This window comes from Rhinolophus hipposideros (assembly GCF_964194185.1).
Source record: "Rhinolophus hipposideros genome assembly, chromosome: 1".
NCBI classification, from domain to species: Eukaryota; Metazoa; Chordata; class Mammalia; order Chiroptera; family Rhinolophidae; genus Rhinolophus; species Rhinolophus hipposideros.
The window spans coordinates 50,589,541-50,605,456 of NC_138047.1; the positions used below are offsets into that span (position 1 = coordinate 50,589,541).

General features: G+C 32.0%; 1 protein-coding gene across 2 annotated transcripts in view; it reads right to left on the reverse strand.

The window, feature by feature from the left end:
* Positions 1–15,916, reverse strand: part of LOC308501818 (sulfotransferase 1 family member D1-like) — a 40,519-nt gene that overhangs the window by 22,112 nt on the left and 2,491 nt on the right. Inside the window, exon 1 of one of the 2 annotated variants that reach the window (XM_081058910.1) lies at positions 8,202–8,321. The exons of the other annotated variant lie outside the window; for it this stretch is intronic. The gene's annotated coding sequence lies outside the window, so the exon portion shown is untranslated. Of the gene's footprint in view, positions 1–8,201; positions 8,322–15,916 lie in introns of those variants that run through there. 2 annotated transcript variants of the gene reach the window in all.

Consider the following 15,916-nt stretch of genomic DNA (forward strand, 5'->3'; position numbering starts at 1 on the left):
AGTGGAACACAGTAGAGAGCCCAGAAATAAATCTACAAATATTTGGTCAATTTATAACAAAGAAGCCAAGAATATACACTAGGGAAAGTACAGTCTTTTCAATAAATAGTGTTGGGAAAACTGGACAGCCACACTTGCAAAAAACTGAAGCTGGACCACTATCTTACACCAGACACAAAAATTAACTCAAAATGGATTAAAGCCTTGAATGTAAGACCTGAAACCATAAAACTCCTAGAAGAAAACATGAGATTGTTTTCTTAATTTCTCTGACAACAGTCTTGGCAATGATTTTCTGGATCTGACACCAAAAGCAAAGGCAACTAAAGTAAAAATAAACAAGTAGGACTATATCAAACTAAAATGTTTCTGGATAGCAAGGAAACCATCAACAAAATGAAAACATAACCTACCAAATGGGACAAAATATTTTTAAATCATATATATAAGGGTCTAATATCCAAAATATATAAAGAACTCATACAACTCAATAGCAAACAAAACAAAAACAAAACAAAATAAAAACAAAAAAAAACACAATCCAATTAAAAAATGGACGTTTTCTACAGAAGATATACAAATGGCTAACAAGGACTTGAAAAAGTGCTCAACACCATTAATCATCAGGAAAATGCAAATCAAAACCACAATGAGATATCATCTCACATATTTAGAACAGACAAGAAATAATAAGCATTGGCGAGGATGTGGAGAAAAGAGAACACTTGTGAAGTGTTGGTGGGAATGTAAATTAGTATAACCATTATGGAAAATAGTATGGAGTTTTCTCAAAAAGTTAAAAATAAAACTAACAAATGATTTGATAATTCTACTTGTGGGTATTTATCTGAAGAAAATCAAAAACACCAATTTTCCTTTTCCAATGGAAAAGATATATGCACCCCATGTTCATTGTAGCATTATTTAAAATAGCCAGCACACGAAGATCACCTAAGTCTATACCAAAAAATGGGTGGCTAAAGATGATATGGTATATACACACAATTAAATATTATTCAGCCATAAAAAATAATGAAATCTTGCCATTTGTGACAACCTGGATAGACCCTGAGGGCATTATACTAAGTGAAATAAGTCAGACAGAAAAAGACAAATACCATTTTATGTCACTTATATGTGGAATCTAAAAAGCAAAACAAAACAAATAAATGATGAGTTCATAGATACAGAGAGTGGATTGGTGATTGCCAGAGGTAGGATTTTGGAAATATGCAAAATGGTTGAAGGGGGTCAAATAGCACAGATGTCCAATTATAAAAAAAAAAAAATAAGCCATGGGGACGTAATGTACAGCACGGTGATTATACTTAAGAATTCTGTACACACTGTTCCCTAATAAAGTCCTGTTCCCCTTCCCCAATAAAACCTTTAAGAAAAAAAAAATACTGTATTGCATATTTGAAAGTTGCTAAAAGAGTAAATTTTAACAGCTCTCATCACAAGGTAAATTTTATAACTATGTATGGTGGCAGATGTCAACTAGATTTATTGTGATCATTTCACACTATATACAGATATTGAATTGTTACATTGCACATCTGAAACTAATATTATATGTCAATTGTATCTCAATAAAAAATAATATTGTCTATTTCCTTAAGTAAATTTACTCTGACTTGTACGATATTACGGTTGAAACTATTTAACAATTATTTTCTAATTAAAATCCAAATCATTTTACCAAGAATTTCATAAAAGAGCTGCAACTTTACCTTAAGTAACTCAACCTCAGAACACAGAAAGCCTATACGTTTATATGATAGCCCTCAGATACATTTATGTTCCTATAACCACTCAATCCCTCCACCCAAAAATTAAGATCTTGGGAGGAAAATATAATAACAGGAAAAAATAATTTTAATACTTGTTAAATTTACGATCATGATTGCTTTCTTTATATATTAACTTCTCAAAGTAGCTAAGGTCGGTGTCCCTGCTTCATACTTCTCAAATCTTGTCCATGGTCTTTTCTTTTTTCATATTTCTATTAGACTGGGCTAAGCTTTCCAGTTGCCTTACTTTGTTTCTTCTCAATAACTCACAGCTTCTTTCTTTCACAAGAAATAGCTGTCAGGCTGGTACTAAAACTCAGGCTTCATTACTCCAAATCAAGTTCTTTAATTTTTTGTTCTCTACTACATTAAAAAAACCATCAAAATGAAAAATGTTTTAGGGTATCATTGCTATGTAGTATGTAATCAGCATTTCTGAAACCAGTATGTAAATGCTCAGTGAGATGCTGACCTTCTCTACTCTATCTTGCCCCTGTCCCAGCCCCACTGAAACTGACTTGATTTGCAATTCATCCCACGAGTTACAGGCTCTTTGTGCTCTGTGACATGACTACTTATATTAAATGCACCTATGCTGATAGAGGATTTCTAGAAGAGATTTTATAATCTTCCTGGAATACAGTTTCTAGAAATTCCTTCCATATGTATTCAGTCCATTAATGTTTATCCGATTCTCAGTTTGTTATGAAGCAGAGGTTTATCCACAAATAGAGGAAAATTGACAGTGATGCTGCTTAGAAATACTTTCTCTGTGGAAAAAGCAAGAGTTAATTTGGAGGAGAACTTCCCAGGCAGGAAATAGCATGTAGAAACACCCTCTGATAGGAGAGAGGAATAAGGCCTGTGTGCCTGGAGTGCAGAAAGCAAGGAGGGGTGGTTAATACTAAGCCAAATTATGTGGTAAGAAACTGGAGATTTCAGGGTTATTTCTGGGTTATTAAGTGTGTCTGGGATATACTGGGTTTCTGACTAGTCTCTTCCAGAATAGGAGTGTCCTCTGCCCTGCAATTATGCACAGTTTTAAACATAGTTCTGTTTTAATATGAGAGGATGGTGATATGTAACTGATCCTGGGATGTTCCTGAGTGTCACTGTGGGAGGAGTATATAATTAGATATTAGTTTTTGTTTGTTTGTTTGTTTGTTTTGCTTTTACCAAAAGTTTTGGGATTTATCAATACCATAAAGTAGGTGATAAGTTGATTCTAGTGTTTATTATGCCTCAAAAGTAAATTTATGATAGCATTGTGCTATGATTTAATAGTGTTGTTATTGCACTATTTCCTGAAAATATTTGCTAAATTTCATGGATATCTGCCTGTGAAAAGAAAGTGTAGAAATTCAAAAAGTTCAGAATTTGAGTTTGTTTATTTCCCTCCCTTTTTCTAAATAACAAATTCTGTTATATTTATTTAATTGTATTTACTTGGAAGTACTGGGTATCAAAGAATATTCTGGACCCTGGTGATAGAGCAGGGTCTGGGGCAGAGAAAATGCATTCAGAACACCTTTACCTCTTTCCCAGCACAAAGACTGTATTTTTCACTGTCCTTTGCAGTTAAATTGGGAGCATGCGACTGAATTCTGGCTGTTGGGCTGTAAGTGATGTAAAATCTTTCCTCCATCCTCTAGTCCTATCTCCACTGCGATGGAGCCTTTGGAGTTTATGTGTTCAGATGCCGAGATACAAGATTGAGGTGATTGCTTTACCTTTCTTCAGACTGTGACAGTGAAAAGTAACTCGTTACTATGTTAAGTCATTGATATATTGGTGATTTTTTTTGAATAGCCAAATATATTGTGGATAGTATAGGAAAATTCTCAGACAAACTATCTATTCTTACAGAGCTTATAGTCAATGCAGAGTTAGAAAAACACAGAATAAGTATTATAGTATACAGATGTAAGAACCACGAAGAAAAATAAAACACGGTAAAGTGTAAAGAATGAAAAGTTCAATGGTAAGGAAATGAGAACTAGAATTTATACACGAAGGACAGATAAATGAGTGTCTACACTGTAAGTGTGGTAAGCCTCACAGATAGCTTCAGCATTCTCTACTCTGTAACTTTTCTTTCAATGATTTCATCCCATTCAAAGTTTTAAACACTCTCCCTATGCTGATCTCCACATACGAATGTTTTCAGTATCGCCAGCTTGACAGACTTACATATTCAGTTGCCTTCTGAACACTTTCATGAATGTCTCAAACTGTGTTGCAAATTCAAAATGTGTAAATATGAGATCAGCCCTTTCCAACCTATACAGGAAGCTGCTTTTCCTACTCTGTTATCCAGGCTCTAACTTAACTATAAATCTCTAGAAAACACACTTGGAACAACAGAACACCATACCCTCTGAGTTTTAACATATCTTCTGCTCAGTTAAAGTAAATTAAGTTATGAGAAATGAAAAGTAATTTTCTGAAATGAGATCTGCTTTTCTAAATAGTAGACACAGCTTCTGAATGTCTCAACTATCTCAAATGCATATGATCTAAGTGACACACTTGATACTGCTACTAGGTAATAGCATCTCAAAGGTGTGATAGAAAAAAAGTCTTTCTTGCCTATGGAGTTGAAACTGACATCACTTCATCTCCATGGTTAGCCATATTTGTCCTCCTCTATGGACATAATTTTCTTATAGGACTCTAAGTATTTCAGTTCACCTCTCTGACCTTCCATTTTTCATCTATAAAATGAAAGGGTTGAAATATATTATGTCTGAGAGCCTTTCCAAAGCTATGAATTTGTGAGTATCTAATATCCAGTTTTTGGGTATTGAATCGTGGATTGGCTAGCATGGGAATCAAGTTATGGTCTACATTATGATACTGACAAACCTGAACCCAATAGGTGAAATATACTCAGATGTATCATATCTGACTGAGTACATTTACGTCACATCACAGTACATTTACATTGAAATTACATATATATTACTTTATTACAAGCTTTAAAATATATTTTATATTTATTATGGTCAATAGTTATTGAAGTACTTGCTATGTGCAATGCACTAATATATATAGATAGATAGATAATATTTATTCTTGTAAACTCTTATCTTCATAAATATATAATTCTTGAAGATAAAAATGTTTATATAACAAACCTGAATGTATATAAGTATCATGAAATAGAATCCTTCATCAAGATTTGAAGAAGGAAGATATCTAATTGAGGATATTAGAAAAGACCTGGAGAATGATGATAACATTTGAGATCAGATATGAGGGGTTGATAGAGTTTTAATAAGAATAGATATCATGATTATTCATGAAAGCATGCAATGCAAGAACAAAGGTAAAAGAGAAGAAATGTATGAGATATGTTCAGGAGAGGGTGAGTGGATCACAATGACTGAAAGTTTCTTCATTTTCAGGAGAGTAATTAATTCATTGATTCCTTCAACAATATCAATTATGTGTCAACTACATGCTAACAGTTGGCCAGGCATAAGACAGAAAAGCTTTTTACCTACATAAAATTTACTGTCTAGAGGGTAGTGAAGGACATATGTATAATTGAAAAATTGTCCCTATTGTAGACAATTGTGAATGTTGTGCTCCAGAGTTTGTATTCAATTAATGAGGAAATGAAGGGCTGCTTAGGATTTTGAACAGAGGAATGACATTATTGAACTAATATGGAAATGTGAGGAAGTGTTGACTGTAAATAAAGAAACATGTAATTCTCATCACTGCCCAATGCTCTTGCAATGTTCACATACAATGTAAATGATTAAATCCATGTTTAATTTTATTTACATATGGTATTTGATATTTTTGACCACATATTCTTCTGAAACTCTCTTGATTTTTGTGCTCCTGTCTCTTTATTAATTCTCAATTTCCCAAACGAATATATAGGCCAGAAGTATTTTGTATGTTTTTTTCTTGGAGTCCTATAGTTGATATCTGTCTCTCTTATTTTACTTTACACACTTTACCATGGTTTTAACAACCACCTGTAGGCTGAAGGTAGATTTATCTTTAGCTTGTTTTGAGCTGCAGACCTATATATCCAACTACTATTGCCCATCTTCTCCCAGATGTTCCTTAGCCATCTCAAATTTAATAACAACAAATTTAACCCATGAGTCTCACTCTCTGGTGAACAGTTCTTGTACTAGAGTTCCTATGTACCTTATATTTTGGTGATACCATATTCACCTCACCATTGAAGTCAGATATCTGGAAGTCATCTTAGATTCTATATTTGAGTCTTCCAAATCCAATTGGCTCACAAATCTAATTGTTTTTATCTTTCAATTATCCCTGGGAAAAGCAGCTTCTCTTCATGAACTAGCTTAGTGGTTAAGACTATAAATTCTGTAGATTAATAATTCATATGCCAGATCTATCATTTACTACCAAAGTGACTCTCTATACAAATCAAAAAACCTAATTTCAATTTTCTAATCATAAAACAAAGGTAATGATTTACTTAATTTATGCAGCCACTGTGGTGGAGAATAGAAGATGGATATAACTTGGTTGTTGACAGACCATGGTGCATATATAGTAAATGGTAGCCAGTACTAATGTTATCATTATTATTATTGTCCAAACAAGCCTTTATTAATGTCCTATCATCATATACCCTGTACTATGGCAATGGTCTTAAAATTAGTTTCCTTATCTCTAAGCTCAGTTCCTCCTTTCTACCTGCCAACTCTCATTATGTTATATGTAAAACCTGATTACAGACATATAGATGATGTATTACAGAATTGTACATATGAAATCTATGTACCTTTACTAACAATTTTCACCCAGAAAAACTTTAATTTAAAAAAAGAAAAATACATTAACTTTCTCTCTTTTGAGATGTTCATTAACTGTTACCACCTTGATATAAAAATACCTGACCACAGCCTTGTAATTGAAAGGATAAATTTTAAAGAGCGTTATCACGATTTTTGCATGTAAACTTCTTTGACCCTCTTTCTGTTTACCTCCACGCAGTACTTAGACTTTAGCCTCTAGCAACAAGGCAATTGAAAAAACAAAAAAACCCACTTCCTCCCCTCTAGCTGTTGCAATTAGACATTTCTGTCTTTGATCTGATATATTTATTTCTCTTGTCTATCTGGAAAATGCCAATTCATTTCTCAAAATCTTGTACAAATTACAGATATTCTCAAAATTACTCTCTTCTCCAATTCCATATCTTTAACATACTGCTATAACTTTGTACATTTTAGTGTGATGTTATTATCTGTTTACAATGTCTGTTTTCTTGATTAGAATTTAGGTTCTTTGTCCCAGGATTGGAACATATATTTGACTTTGTAATCCAAGGCCTTTACTTTATTGAGGTGAATAAATGTATATTGAAATGAGATGAAGCTTCCCTAATAGTCTAGGTGGAATAATTAGGTATCAAATTATTTTATGTTACCACTATAATTTTTATTGTCAAACTAGCACTTTTGGGATATACTATGTCATAGACACAATCAACAAGGAGTTTACATTCTAAATCATTATCCAAAATACACACACACACACACACACACACACACACACAAAACCTTGTTTTTAGTGCATGTATTTTGTTATTTAATCCTCATAAAAAAAATCTCCTAATTTAAGTCTTATTATCCCCATTTGACCAAGAGAGAAATTAACCAAGAGACTGTTTAAGTAACTTGCCCAGATCACATACTGTCAGTTAATGGCAGGACTGTGTTTGAACCCCGATAGTCTTACTACACGGCCATCAATGTTCACCACTGAAATATAAACACTAAAGAAATAAATCTTAATACAAGGCAACATAACAGAAGAAGTGTTAAATTATGGTAAAGTGGTCATCGGATCTATAGTACAGGTGGTATGATTTGATTTTGACCATGATGTTTGGCTAATCAGAGATGCAAAAGAATCTTCTAGGTAGAAAAGATAGAGAAACAGTGTTCCTTTTTGCTCAATAATGCACACACTAAAGTGTTCTGTAAATATATGGAGATTTAATCTACTATAGTGCATATGAAATGACTTTTAGAAAATCTGAATCACACTGATGATTTATTTCAATAATATTTGTCTTTATTCAATACTCATATTTTACCCGATTATATAAAATTTTATTTGGGACCATTTCTAAAGGGATAAATTGTACATTTTAGACCTTGCTTCATGTGGAAAGCTGTGTAATAAAATATTTTAATTTATGTAGTTTTTTGTAATATCTGTGTTTTTGTCAATATCTGGTTGTTTACAGGTCATCCACTAAAGGTGAACTAATCATATAAGTGTATTTTAATATTTCCTGTATCCTATTCAAATTTTGCATGAGTTTAATATTGTAAATTAACAATATGACTCCTAAAAAACCCAAAAGTATTCGTGGAAGAAATGCAGTCAAATTTATCTTACCTTTAAACTCCTGAGAGCTTTAAATGAGTATCTTCAAGTTAAAAATCATTAAAAGAATAATATTTTAAGGACGTATAACAACACTACGTGAGAGAAATTGAGCTGCTGAAAGCTCAGGAAATGTTGTAAGAAGATGAATGTTTCCTTTAGACCTCTTTTGTTTACTTCTCTGAAAATGTCCCTTGAAACATACTTCCTCTGGGGGATAACTGCAAAACCTTGGAAACAATTTAATATCCTTCAGGCTGTTAAAGTCAATGTTAATCCATGTTTACCTGAGCAAAACTATTGACTCTCAGTCCCATTAGTGAATTAAAACAATGAAATATTGTACTTAAGGATATGATACATCTTAATCATTAAGACAAATTGAGTATTAAACTGATAATAATACATTGTTTTCCTAGAAAGTGATATTTTGATATTCAACAGATTCTTTACCTAAACAGGACAGATTTTATTAGTTCCTTTTTAAATATGTAAAAACTAAATATTTTACTAATTGGAACGCTGTATTTGTGGGGTTTTTCTTTTTTTTTTTAATTGATTCTACAATTATTTATTGAGTAGCTACTTTGTATTAGATATTTTTCTAAATACTGAGCAAACAGCACTAAACAAAATAAACAAAAATCTTTACCCTGAGAGATTTTTCTTGAAGGAAACATAAATAAATATAGTGTAGGGTAGATAGATTTTTAAGTGATTAGGAGACAACATAACAAGGATGGTTGATAGGACATGACATAGCAAGGTGGGGGGAGCAAAATTTAGGTAGGGATTCTTTTTCTTTTTTTAATTTATTAGTTTCAGGTGTACAAGACAAGGTAATACTTAGACGTTCATCATTTATATCCCTCACACTGTGAACCCCCTCCCCCCATCCACTATCCCTCCGAACTCACACCGAGCCATCACATTATATATATAAAATTATAGTTGGCATTCATTATTGTTTAGCTTCTGGTGTACAGAGCCAAGATCAGGCATCCACGGTATCCCTGAGGTGGTCTCCCAAATAGGACACATGTCCATCGGATACCCAACAAAATCTTTACAACATTACTGATTAAGTTCCCCAAATTAATTTTCAAAAAACCCTGAGGCCATTTCTGGTTACCGACTGTTTCCTAATCCCTTCACCTTTCCCCTTATCCCCATCCCCCGCCCATCTAACAACTCTCAGTTTTTTCCTTTTTGTCCCCAAAATTGTTTCTGATTGGTTCATTCACTTATTCTTTTCTTTAGATTCCTCATATAAGTGAGATCATATGGTACTTGTCTTTCTCTTTCTGACTTATTTCACTTAACATAATGTTCTCTAGATCCATCCATGTTGTTGCAAATGATAAGATTTCTTTCTTCTTTATGGCTGCATAATACTCCATAGCTTTGAGAACTGGAGGAGAGGCAAATAAGTCCTGCTTTTCCACAAACCAGTGTGGTGTGACCCTCAGCTAGTTACTTACCTCACAGTTTTGAGCCATATTTTACCTATCTAAAAAATAAGGGAAATGTACCAAGCGGTTACTCCAGTTTGTTTCACATCTAACATTATACAATTTTAAGTAAAATTAATATTTTTTGATTACCAAACTATATTCTTTACATCACAACAATGGAAACAAGAAAGGAATGAGCATTTTTACAGAACACTCTTTTATCACTAAAATACCCAATTAGGATATTCCTAATTAAAATGCTTCTTTGCTTTTATAAAAACTCGGAAGTACACATTTATAAAACTTCTCATTTATGAAAACTCAAAAATAATACAAGTACTATTCTGTATTTTTCACACGACCTGTGGCAGTTTATCTCTGCAATAAATGATCCAATTACATGGCTTTTGATTGTTGTATGTTGTTTGCTGTGTACCTATAAATGAGGCTATATTCTTTTCCCAAAAACTGTATCTTATAAACAGTCTTAGTTCATATTATAGTTACCAAATTTAATTGCTTAAAACAACATGGAACAATTTTAAGACATGGGCTATAAAGAAGATTAATATTTATTAGACTTATAGTCATTATACTTTCCGTATCATACATGTCCACTTCAGCCTAATAACAATAGCTTTGAAATTCATATCATCATTAGAAATTTTCAGAGTTTACACAACTTGCCCAATTACAAAAAACTTATAAATGGTAAAATCAGGTTTAAAATCCCAGAGAATAACATACCGAATGTAAAAGCACTTATCTTTGTTGCTGAATGGCTACTGTTAGAAAAATCTAGAATTTACCAACTATATGGCTCAGGCAAGCGAACTTTATTTTGTGCACAGAATTCTTCATTTTAGCAGATAGTATCCAATTCATAGAATCATTATCATTGTGTCATTGTCATTGTTACAATTTCATAAATGAAATAATTTAACATGCATAAAGACGCAGCATGCTGTCTGGCATGCAACAATTGCTGAATACAGCTTAAGTATTACTAAAATTATTTAATATTATCACCATTAATACCATCATAATCTCAAAGTCTATGCTTTTTAAAAATTTTAATATTGTCTCAAATTGAAAGAAACGTGCATTCTCTTTTACGTAGAGAACAATTCTCCATCTGTCACTGTCCCACACAAAAAGAGACAATGGGTCTAAATTTTTATATTTAATCTCTGCCTAATAATCAGTCATTAATCCTGTAAGTGCTTGGCAGCTTTAGCCTTTTAGGAGGAGAAAATTGCACTTACCTGTATCCTCCATCTCACACAGAAATTTTAAGGTTATATATACCCTATTCTTTGATATCCTCAGACAATTAATTGTACATAGTCAGGAAGTATTGGATGCCATTTGCTATTAGGCACTTTTTTATTGGCAGGGTCTTTCAACAAAGGTATTTGATGGTGAAGAATTAATTATACTCTTCTCCATCTGGAAACCCTGGGGCCTAATAAAATCCAGAAACTAGCTTTCCAGTGCCATAGCAATGGAAAACATTGGTGAGATCATCATTTCAGTTCCCAAAAACATAAAAAACTGCTTTGTAATAAGCGTTACTTGTTTGTTAGCCTAAATGAAATACATATTAGAAATAAGATAAATACGTATTTTCATTAAAAACGTAAGTGTGCGTGTGTGTATTTGTATATGTGGCATTTTTTGGTTTGTTTGTTTCTTTCTTTAATGATTTAGTTTCCTGACACCATGGGGCTATATGATTTTACCTGAAGTTTTAAGTAAGACAACCAACTAAGTGAAAGTTTCCTGTTTTATAAAACCCAAAGTAGGCAAAAGTAGATAGGTTGAGGAATAAACATTTATGGAGTATCTACTATGGATAGGATTAAGTTTTCAAAAGAACCTTCCAAGTGTGATTTTCAATAATTTTTCAATACATTTTCTTTGCCATAATGTCCTCATTGGTAAAATGGGAATATTACATGTCATTGCACTGGATAGTTGTGAGACTTAAATGAGTACAGTACATAGAACAATGCTTGACACAGACTAAAGATCAATAAAACACTAACAACAAAAATAACTAGAATAATAATTTAGCCTTATAGCATTTTTTAGATAGATATTATTTATCCCTATCTTACAGAAAAAGAAACTGAGGCTTGGAACAGGTATGAGCATTTCCCAAAGTGAAACAACATATATGAAATGAAGTAAGAAATTATAATCGGTTTTATAAATTCTGGCAACCACCTTGTTCCCCTTTTTTCCTTCAGTTAAATAATTAGTTCACTTTTTTTTTTTTAAACCAATATAAAAGTGTTTAAAGTTTTGAATTTGCCACTGATCACAGCTTTGGCCAATTCTCAGAGATTTTTAATATTGCCAGTTTTTATTATTTACTGCATAATTTGTATTGAATTATATGAAGACTGCTTACCCAATAGATTATTTTTAAAAAATATATTTGGTTGGCTTTAATTTTCTAATCAATTGCATTTTATAGCAATGTTTAATTCATTTCTCAATGTTAATTTGCTGGTCTAGAGAATGCAAACATTACAAATTCTACATTTTAGATGTGATGATGATTTTCTTGCACCAATAAATGATCATTTTAGTGTAAGTTGTATTATCTATTGGTAGTATGAACTTAAGTGGGTGTATTTATATATATGCACATACAAATGAATTCAATACCAATGTATTTTTAAATATTCAAAATCTTATTAATTTATATTTTTATTACGTTTATTGGGGTGACATTGGTTAGTAAAATTATATCAGTTTCAAGTATACAATTCTATAATACGTCATCTACATATTGCATTGTTTGTTCATCCCCCACAGTCAGTTCTTTTTCCATCACCATATATTTGACCCCTCTACTCTTTTTAAAAAATGTAATCTGTTAAATAGATTATTATTGTGTAAGATCTCCCTCTGAACATGTTTCTTTCAATTTATCTCAAAACTGTTAACATATACAGTATGAGTTTTAATTTTTACTTTGAAAATATGCTATTTGAAGCATAAAATTTTATTTGTTTTGTATTTATTATATAGTATAATATTTATTGTCATAGATTCAGCTTTCTACAACTTTAATCGTTTTTGTTTTATGACACAATAATATTGTTACTTTTTTTGCCTTATCTGTTATCTATTTCTCAATGCAAACTAAAAAAAAATCTATCTATCTATCTATCTATCTATCTATCTATCTATCTATCTATCTATCTGATTTTGACTTTTTTAAACCAATGAGTCATTTTAGTAACAGAGGTATTTCATTATTGTATTTAAAATGTTTCCTTCTTCCTTACTCATCTACAACTTACATGAGTACAGTAACTTTTATGCATGAATTTCTTTTGAGGATAAGATACGAAATGCTGTCTCTTTGAGAAATGATAGTATTTATATAGAATAAAATAATTGATAATTTCTGCTAACTTGAGAAGACTAGAGTTAAGGTTAGTCTTAAATCCACGTTTCCAAGGGTGAAGTGATCCATGGTGGGCTGAATCAGACCTAAGGAAAATTATCTGGGCAATGTCAGATTTCTTGTTGCCAAACCTTTTCCGCTAGCAATGGATTTCTCTTCTCTATGAAAGATTAATGTTATCTCCACTCTTCTTTCTCTTTAAAATCTATTCCCAAGATGTGGTAAGATGAGATGGGATGAGACATGTATATTGTGAAGCTTGATACAACTGCTCTTTAATTCTTCATAGAAGTAGATAACTGCCTGCCTTAATCCACTTGTGTATTTTAGACTGGAATATTTTAGATTCTGCCTGGCCACAGGTCCATGAAAGTATTCTGCAAATTTGTAAATGCTTTTGAAAGTTATTTCCTGTCAGTGTTTGAAATCAGTTTCAAAGACTCTTTTACATTTTTTGGTATCAAGTTACAGCACCAAAGAGGGAGTTGCTCTTAGAAGAAATGAACAAAGATAGAAATTTACTAACATTCCAGGAAGAACAAAGAATCCAATTGATGCTGAAAAACATCCTCTAAATACCGTGGGCCATCATGAAATACTAAATGAGTCATGTGGCCCAAAATGAACTTTTTTTAAAATCACATAAAAATTTCTAGTATATCTGGAAATTTAGATATCATATGACAGTATAAGACTTCGATTATATTATTCTCACTTTAAATTGAGGGTGTAGTGATTTTAAAGTCCAGTGTAGCTTTATACATGTTGATAGCTAACAAATCTACATACCATTAAAAAAAATAAGATTCCACAAAACTCTTAGAACTGATAAATGTGTTCAATAAAGTAACAGGATACAAAATTAATATTCAGAAATCAGTTACATTTTTATACACCAATAACAAACTATCAGAAAGATAAATAAATTAAGAATTCCATTTATAATTGCATGAAACAGAGTAAATTACCTAGGAATAAATTTAACCAAGGAGATAAAAAAACCTGTACTCAGAAAATTGTAAGACACTGAAGAAGAAAACTGAAGAAGATACAAATAAATGGAGCATGTACCATTCTTATGAATTGGAAGAATTAACATCATTTAAAATGTCCATACTACCCAAAACAATCTATAGATTCAATACAATACTTATTAAAATACCAGTGGCATTTTTCACAGAACCAGAATAAATCATCCTAAAATTTATATGGAACCACAAAAGGTTCCAAATAGCCAAAGCAATCTTGAGACAGAAGAACAAAGTTGGATGTACAACGCTACCTGATATCAAACTACGCAAGGCTTCGGTAACCAAAACAGCACGGTACTAGCATTAAAAATAGACAGATAGGGGTTGCCAGTTGGCTCAGTTGGTTAAAGTGCAGTGCTCATAACACCAAGATCACCAGTTCGATTCCCACATAGGACAGTGAGCTGCACCCTCCACAACTAGATTGAAAACTTGGAGCTGAGAGGTCCTGGAAAAACACACTGTTCCCCAATATTCCCCAATAATTTTTTTAAAAAAGTCACATAAATCAAAGTCCAGAATAGAGAGTCCAGAAATAAACCTATATAACTATATGGTCAATTAATCTATGACAACACTAATTTGAAAAGCTATATGCATTCCTATGTTTATTGCAGTATTATGTACAATGCCAAGATATGGAAGCAACCTAAGTGCCTATCTATAGACAATTGGATAGACAAAGATATGGTACATATATACTATGGAATATCACTCAACCATTAAAAAGAATGAAATCTTACTGTTTGTGAAAACTTGGATGGACCTAGAGGTCATTATGTTAAGTGAAATAAGTCAGACAGAGAAATACAAATATCATATAATTTCACTTATATATGGCATCTAAAGAATAAAATAAATGAACAAACAAAATAGAAAAGACTCATAGATACAGAGAACAAACTGATGGTTGCTAGATGGGAAGGGGATTGGGGGTCTAGGTGAAAAAGTTGAAGGGATTAAGAAGTACAAATTAGTAGTTACAAAATAGTCATGAGTATGTAACGTACAGCATTAGGGCATATAGTCAACAATATAGAAATAACTATGTATAATGCCAGGCTATGGATGGTGCCAAGTGGGTACTAGACTTATCAGGCAGATCACTTTGTAAATTATATAAATGTCTAGCCACTATGCTGTACACATGAAACTAATATAAAATAATACTGAATGTCAACTGTAATTAAAAATAAAAAAAATAAATTTTAAAAAATCTATGACAAGTAAGGCAAAAATATACAATGAGGTAAAGACAGTCTATTTAGTAAATGGTGTTGGGAAAACTGAAAAGATACATTCAAAAAATTTAAATTAGAAACTTTCTTATATCATCTACAAGATTAACTCAAAATGGGTTAAAGACTTACATGTAAGAACAAAAACCAAAAATCTTCTAGAAGAAAACATAGGCAGTAAACTCTTTGACGTTGCTCTTAGTGATATTATTTTAGATATATCTCTTTAGGCAAGGGAAATTAAAAAAAAGGGACTACATCACTCTAAAAAGTTTTTGCAAGGGCAGGAAACCATCAACAAAATGAAAAGATAACCTACTGAATGGGAGAAAGTATTCACCTGTGATACATCTGATAGGGTTTAATATAAAAAATGTATAAATAACTCATATACAACTTAACACCCCCCAAAAAAAAATCTGACTAAAAAGTGGGCAGAGGACCTGAATAGACATTTCTCCAAAGAGGATATACACATGGCTAATAGATATATGAAGAGATGTTGAAGGTCACTAATCATCAGAGAAATGCAAATAAAAAATAGAATAAAATGTCCTCACACCTGTCAGAATGATTACCA